Below are 6,979 nucleotides of genomic sequence, written 5' to 3' on the forward strand. Positions count from 1 at the left end.
GTATTTGGATAATTATGGAAGTGCTCAAATATCCCAGGATAGAAGCCTGGATGCATCCCTGAGGTTGGTGGAGGCATGTGCCTCCCCCTGCACCCTCCTTGCCAACGGGCACCCATGAGCAGCTTCCTGGGGTGTGCCTGGGGTGCCCCGGGCCACCCACATGGCCGTCCCTCCTCCGGCAGTGGTGACATTGTGCACATCTGTGCTCTCTGCTGTGGCCTGGGCCCACTGAAGGGAAGGAGCAGGGAAGTAGCCAGAGGGCAGCCTGAGCCCGTGACCGGGCCCAGTTAGCAGCAGGCTCGGCTGGCAGAACTGACCAGTCACAGATGCCGAGTGAGGCCCACTCGAGGCCGGGACACTGTCGTGCTCCCAGCGTGTGGGAGCTGGGCAAGGTCCCGGCCTGCAGCAGTTTGCCACAGACGCCAGGAGGAACGAGCCGGGCCCAGGATGGAGCACGGGAGACCACCAGGAGCGGCTTGGGCCCGGTGTCTGGGGTTGACAGCAGGACCCTGGGTAGATCTTTGGGGTTGGGAGAAGATGCTTAGTGGGACCAACCCTTCAACTCACTCCCTCTCAGCTTCTCAGCCTGGAGCCAGGGCCGCCCAGGCAGGCCCCAGCTTTCACAGCTGCGGGCAGCCCCCCCGCCCCCCGGCCTGGGGGAGGTGTTCCCAGCAGCCTGCGCGGCCCGGGGCAGGGGTGAAGCAGCCTGTTAAACAGAACGAGGTGCTCCGGCTAGTACCTTAGCTTTACCAAGTGTTTGGAATTCCGACGGCCCGCAGCTGGGCGCGCCCATTCTCCCGGGGACTTCACCGGCGGCCAGGGCCTGAAATAATTCTTACAAAAACCATGTCAGCCCCAAACTGTGTGATATCTGATTTGTAGCACTCATAAAACCCCATGCCTGCTGCCAGAGAGGGGGAGGGCCGAGCCCAGCCTCACACGTCTCATTTCCCGCCTGCGCGTGCGTGGCCTGAGTGAGGGGTGCCCTGGGGGAAGGGTGGCCCCAAAGAACTGGACCCCTGCAGTCCCCCCTGGGGCTCCCGCCTTGCCCTGTGGCCCCTGCCTCCCCATCAGCGGGACGGCGTGGGTCCCCCCATCGCCACATTGGAGACACAGCCTGTTGCGCCCCCACTTTGTTAACTACGGGAGGAGAGCCAGCCTTGGAAGTCAGGGTGTCCCCCGTTGCAGGGACAGCAACAGCGGCCTCCTCAGGGCCAGCGGAGGGCACCGCTTCTGCCAGCAGGACAGTATGGACGGCACACCCGCCGGACTCTGTGGGCCAAGTGTTGGGGCTTGGAGACCCCATGGGGAGAGGGCCCTGGCCCACCCAGGATGGAGCTCGGGAGGAGGCCCCCAGGCAGAGTGGGGGACCGACCTTGTGAAGCGCAGGCTGCTCCCATGCCCTGAGTCAGAGCTGAGGCCATGTCTCGTCCTCTTTCAGTGTTCCGAGCAGACCCCCGGTGCCCAAAGGTGGCAGCCAGCACTGCTCGGCCACTCCCTCCCCCATCACGGGCCAGGAGGTGCCCAGATGACCCCTGGGCAGCTGGGCCTGACCGTGGGCATGGAGGCATTGAGGAGGAGCTAGGCTCGTCCCACCTGGAATGCCACTGAGGACATCCTGGTGACCCCGGGTGGGAGCAGGAGCCCTCAGCCTCAGGGCTGCCGGTCAGGGGGCCTGGATAAGCCCTGCTTTGGTTGTGGGCACACTGGGGAGGGGGCGGCCCATTGATTGGTGGCTCCTCGGTAGGGGATGGTCATTAAAGCCCTAGATCAAAGGGCTCTGGAAACACACGCTCATTAGGAAGGCCAGTGAGCCGCAGGCCAGGGGCGTAGACAGGGGTCTGCTATTCATTCCCCACCGCCGGGGTCAGAAATCCCAGGTCCCCACCCCCACCTGAGCCACAGGCTGGAGCCACAGAATGCCCATGGGCCTGGGCCATGGTGGGCGAGATTCTCGGGTGGTCCCCAAGGCCTCCACCGTTCTGGCCTTCAGTGGCCATCCTGCAGTTAGTGAGAAGACCGATGGCTGGCCACTGGGACCTGGGACTCGAGGGCCCTGCCCACGGGTGTAGGAGGGACACATGGGCAGCCCAGGGGCTGGGGCACGGCACTCCCCCCAGCTGGCTCCTAGTGGCTGGCAGACAATGGCCACCACCTGGACCGGGAGCACAGGAGGCTGGGGCCAAGAGCAGGCCTGGTAGCAGCTTCTGGGAGGGAGGCCTGGCTGCAGGTATGCGGCCTGGGTGAGGGGTCAGGAGTCCAGGTTTCCACTTGGAGCTGCCGCCTTGCAACCCTGAGGCCCTTGGCTGCCACCTTGTCTTGCTTTGTCTAAAATGTGGAGATGAGGCCAGACGCAGTGGCTCATGCCTGTAATTCCAGCACTCTGGGAGGCCGAGGCGGCTGGATCATTTGAGTCCAAGAGTTCGAGACCAGCCTGGCCAACGTGGAGAAACCCCATCTCTACTAAAAACACAAAAATTAGCCAGGTGTGGTGGCGGGTGCCTGTAATCCCAGCTACTCGGGAGGCTGAGGTAGGAGAATCACTTGAACCTAGAAGGTGGAGGTTGCAGTGAGCCGAGATTGCACCACTGCACTCCACCCTGGGTGACAGAGCAAGACTCGGTCTCAGTAAATAAATAATAATATAATAAAATAAAATGTGGAGATGATAACACTTGCCCAGGAGACACGGGCCTGCAGAAGAAGCCCGCCTCACATCACGCTGCGCACCCCGGGGTCCCCGCCACCGATACCCAGCCCCTCCTCCCCCGGTACCTGCTGGCACATGGCAAGCCCGTCACCTCCCTGCCAGATGGGGCTCTGTCCCTCACTGTCTGTCCCTCACGCGGCCACGGTGTGGCAGAGCATGCCAGGCAAGGGCACCGGAGGCTCAGGCCTCATGGCATGGGCCGTTTTTTGGAGATGGCATTGCCACTGCTGGCCTGGGATGGGACCTCCCTCTGTGCTGCCCCTAGACAGCCAGCCACGCACCAACTGGAGTCAGCTCAGCTCCTCTGCAGCCCCCACCCTGGTCAAGACCTAGCTTTGCCCCCCAGGGGTGTCTCACTCCCTTAAGGAGCATTCCAGGTCCTAGTGTTCCTCAGCACTGTGTCCCCGACCCCCAGGGCTGCCTCCTGCCGCCAGGCTGGTCCCCAGTGAGGAGGTACTGGGGGCTTCGGGGCTGCTGGGTCGTGTGTCCTGGTCACCCTCTGTCGGGGTGCCTGACCCTCCTCCCCAGAGGGCTGACTGGGGCTCCTCTGTGGTTTTGGGGCCCTGCCCAGGCACCCTGCCTGGCTTCAGGAGGTCAACTGCCTCGGGGCTCTGTGCTGCTGCTGCTGTTTTTCTTTCTGTTTAACAAAATAAACCCCACCAGCCGGCAATGGACTCTGCTCCTAACACTCATCCCTCCTCACCCTCAGAGGCCCTGCTGCTGGGCCCAGAGGTCTTCAGAATCTGGGATCGTGGACCCTCCCCTCCCAACAGCTCTGCAGGGCAGCCCGTGGGGTGCTCGTGGCTTGAGTGAACGGTTGGCTCTCGTCCTGCTGGAGGAGGGGGCGCCTGCCAGGCCCAGGCCTCAGCTCTGAAGTCTGGGAAAGGCCCTCTGGCATCCTGCTAGGGTGCAGACCTGGCTGAGAACACTGTGGGGCAAACAAGCTCAGAACATCAGCCCCTGAGGGTTCCCCGGAACCCAGAGTCCCAGAGCTGGACAGCCGGCTGGAGGATCCCCTAGGCCCTGGGCGACCCCACGCCTGCCCACGGGATGAGGCAGCTTATGCTCTAGAAGGTGCCTCCCAAAATAAAACCCAGGCTCGGGGCCCTGAAGGGGGCCTGTGGGGCTTAGGACCAGCTGCTCTTCCCATCTCAGCCATGTCCTCCCCACCAGAACATCCCCTGCTCGCCTGGGCCCCTGGGCCTCACCCCAGCTAAATCCACCCGGGCCCCTCAGCTGGTACATAACAGGGAAGCTATGTGTTCCGAGCCTCCCTCGGGGCTCAGGGAGGACGTGCCCACTTGTGCAGGGTGAGGGGCCAGCAGCTGCCTGGGGAGCGTGATGAAGGCCTCCAGGAATGCCCTTTATCTGAGGGTATCTGGTTGCCCGCCGGGATGCCGGGAAGCCGGAGTTCCAGCCCTCCCCTGACTCCTGCGAAAACAGAAATAGCTCAGGGAGATGGGACACAGTTGTCCACATCAGTCAAGAGGACCCAGCCAGCACGGCCGTTTCTGAACTCTTCTGACCTCAGGCTTTTCCAAGAGTCGCTGCCCTGAGGCCCCTCAGCCCCCAGCCAGGGAAGCTGCTAGGCCCTCTGGACCCCCCAGGAAGGGGCTGAGAAGGGGCCACACTGATCATGCCGAGACCATTTCTGCCACCCCCAAGTTGTTGAGGTCCGAGCCTCTCCCGGCAGCATGGGGTGGGGGCACACGGGCAGCAGCTTCTGCAGGGGCGCCTTCTCCCCAGGCTTCCTCACATTTGCCGGGGGTCCCCCGCTGCAGGCTCAGCTGCAGGCAGCAGACAGGGCCCTGGGTTGGCTGGGGGACCCTGGGGTGTGGAGGGGCTGTGAGGGGCTGCGGGTGTAGGAAGAGAAGCGCTCCTCGTCAGGGTTCAGGGACACAGCAGAAACCCAGGGCGCTTCTCACATCGGGCAACCTGGATCTGAGACGGCTGGGGGGCCCCCGAGGACAGACAGGGTGGCCGGGTGGGGTGCTGTGGCGATGCAGGGGCAGGCGCCAGAGCAGCGGGCTGGGCCTCACACGCTGGACCTCGTGCCTATCCATCAGGCTCATGGAACATTCTCGAAAAGGCCTGGGGGCCAGGGGCCGGGGCGTGGGTGTCCTGAGGAGGTGCCGTCTGTGGTGGACACGTAGGATTCTTGGTCTGCTTGAGGTGTGACCCCTCCCAGTCATGCCTGGTGTCATCACCATGGCAACACACCAGGGCAACACCGGGAGAAGCAGGAAACACAGGACAACAGACCCGTCTGGCTCCCCATGTCCCCTGGAGGGGCAGGACGGTTGGGGAGAAGCCCTCTCGGAGGCCTCAAGCCAGCCCTGCCCCGCCCGCCGGGCTCGGACCACGCAAAGCACATGTGGGGGGCAATAGGGGGTTTGGGCAGACGTGGCCAGGTCCCCAGGCCCGGGTTCAGGGTCACCCAGGATCTTGGGATCTGGGGAGAAAGCAGTTTGGCCTCTCCCACACCCACATTCTGGGAGCTTCCAGGCGATTAGCGCCCTGGGCAAGCGTCCAGCCCCTTTAGGAGGCCTCTGTCTCCTTCCGCTACAAAGGAGCCCCCTGCCTCTCAGGACGTGGGGGTCTCAGGCTCATTTAGGAGTGCTGGGCTCGGCCACCAGGTCCCGGTCTCCAGGGACGCCGGCCTCAGCCTGCCTGGTGGGGGCAGCAGAGCAGTGCGGTCGGTCGGTCGGACGCCTCCCTCTCCCCGCTTGGGGGGCCTCCTGCCCCCAGCCCAGCCGGTTTGCTCCACATGGCGCCTTCCCACCACCCCCTCCCCCGGAATGCAGTCCCAGAACACAGGTCTGGAGCACACCCAGCCCCCGGGCAGCCCCACCCTCCTTCCGGGCAGCCTGCCCTCCCGGCCCTGGGCAGGGGGGGCTCGGGGCGTTGTCTGATGTCTGAGGTGGAGGCCGTCTTCAGGGTGGGGACTGTTGGGAACAGCTTAGAGAAGTTATGTCTGTCACCCACAGAGAAATCGAGTCAGGAGCCGGGTGTGTGGCGGCTCTGTTCTCCTCTCCCTGAGGCCAGGACCCGGCGGGCCTGGCAGCTCAGAGTCCGAGACCCCCACACCCAGGCTTGACCTCAGGAACTGTGTGTGCAGGACGCCCCCACCACCCAACCCAGGGCAGTGCTGCCGGTCAGAAAGGCCAGGGGCGGTGGTGGCCATGTTGTCCTTCCCCAGCTTAGCTGTCCACAGCCTGAGCCCTCCGTGAGGCCTAAATTCGGGTCTGAGTGAGAGGGCCAGGGGCCTCAGGCGTCATGGAAACCCGAGCCTTGGCAGCCGCGGCACCCACACCAAGTTCCAGGGAGCGGGGTGCACGCGGGAGAGCGGCAGGAAGTGCTTCCCAAAGGCCCGAGTGTGCCCGAAGCCTGCAGGCTGCACTAGAACGGCCCCTCCTGCCGGACCCCTCACCCCAGCCCTGCAGCTCCATCCCTGCAGGGCCTCTTTCAGTCACCCCCTCCCAGCCCCGGGTGGGAGGGAGGGAGCGCGAGCCTGAGCCTCCCCCAGCGAGGCCGCCAGGCCCCTGCTTTCCCGGCCTGGCGTCTGCTTTCTGTGTTAGAGGGATCGAGTTCGCCCCTCCTCGAGGGGCTGGGTCTTATCTCTGGGAAAGAGATTACAGAGTTTCTGACATTAAATTTTCATGCTGAACTTTTCAGCATGTAGTCTGAAAAGTGTTTTTTTCAAATAACACCTGGAGAGGAGGGACGCGGGAGGAAGTCAAGCCTGCTCGCCATAAAACTTTGAACTTGGGGGTGGAGGGACACCCTGTCCGGCGCCCCCTCCCCGCCCCGCCACAAATGTCTCCCACCCTCCCCCAGCATGAGTTATTGATTCCGGCCGTGAGAGCCTCCTCCAGCCCCCACCCCCTCCCCGGGTCTGCTCCAGCCCAGCCCCCTGCAGCTGCCCTTGGCCTGGCAGTGGGCGCCATGCCGCTGCGTCCCCTCCACCCACCCGCCCGTGGTCCACTCAGCCCAGGCCCTGCTCTCCCCATTTTGTTCTTTGTTCTGTGCGGGGCTCTGGAAAGCCCTGCACGTGTTTGCTGGAGCCCGGCAGGCCAGCCATGGAATCTCCGGCCGTCTGCGGGCCACAGACTCTGAAGGGCCTGCTCTTTGTGTCCTTTGGTACTTGAAGGGGCTCTCTTGGAAAATCCAGCCTTGAGCTTGTCTTTTGGGTCATTTTGGGGATTTGCAAACATGGAGGCATGAAAGGCCACCTTGCTGACCCTGTCCCCCCTTGTTACGTCGCGGCCA

Source organism: Theropithecus gelada, chromosome 14, assembly GCF_003255815.1.
Source record: "Theropithecus gelada isolate Dixy chromosome 14, Tgel_1.0, whole genome shotgun sequence".
In the NCBI taxonomy this organism is placed as follows: domain Eukaryota; kingdom Metazoa; phylum Chordata; class Mammalia; order Primates; family Cercopithecidae; genus Theropithecus; species Theropithecus gelada.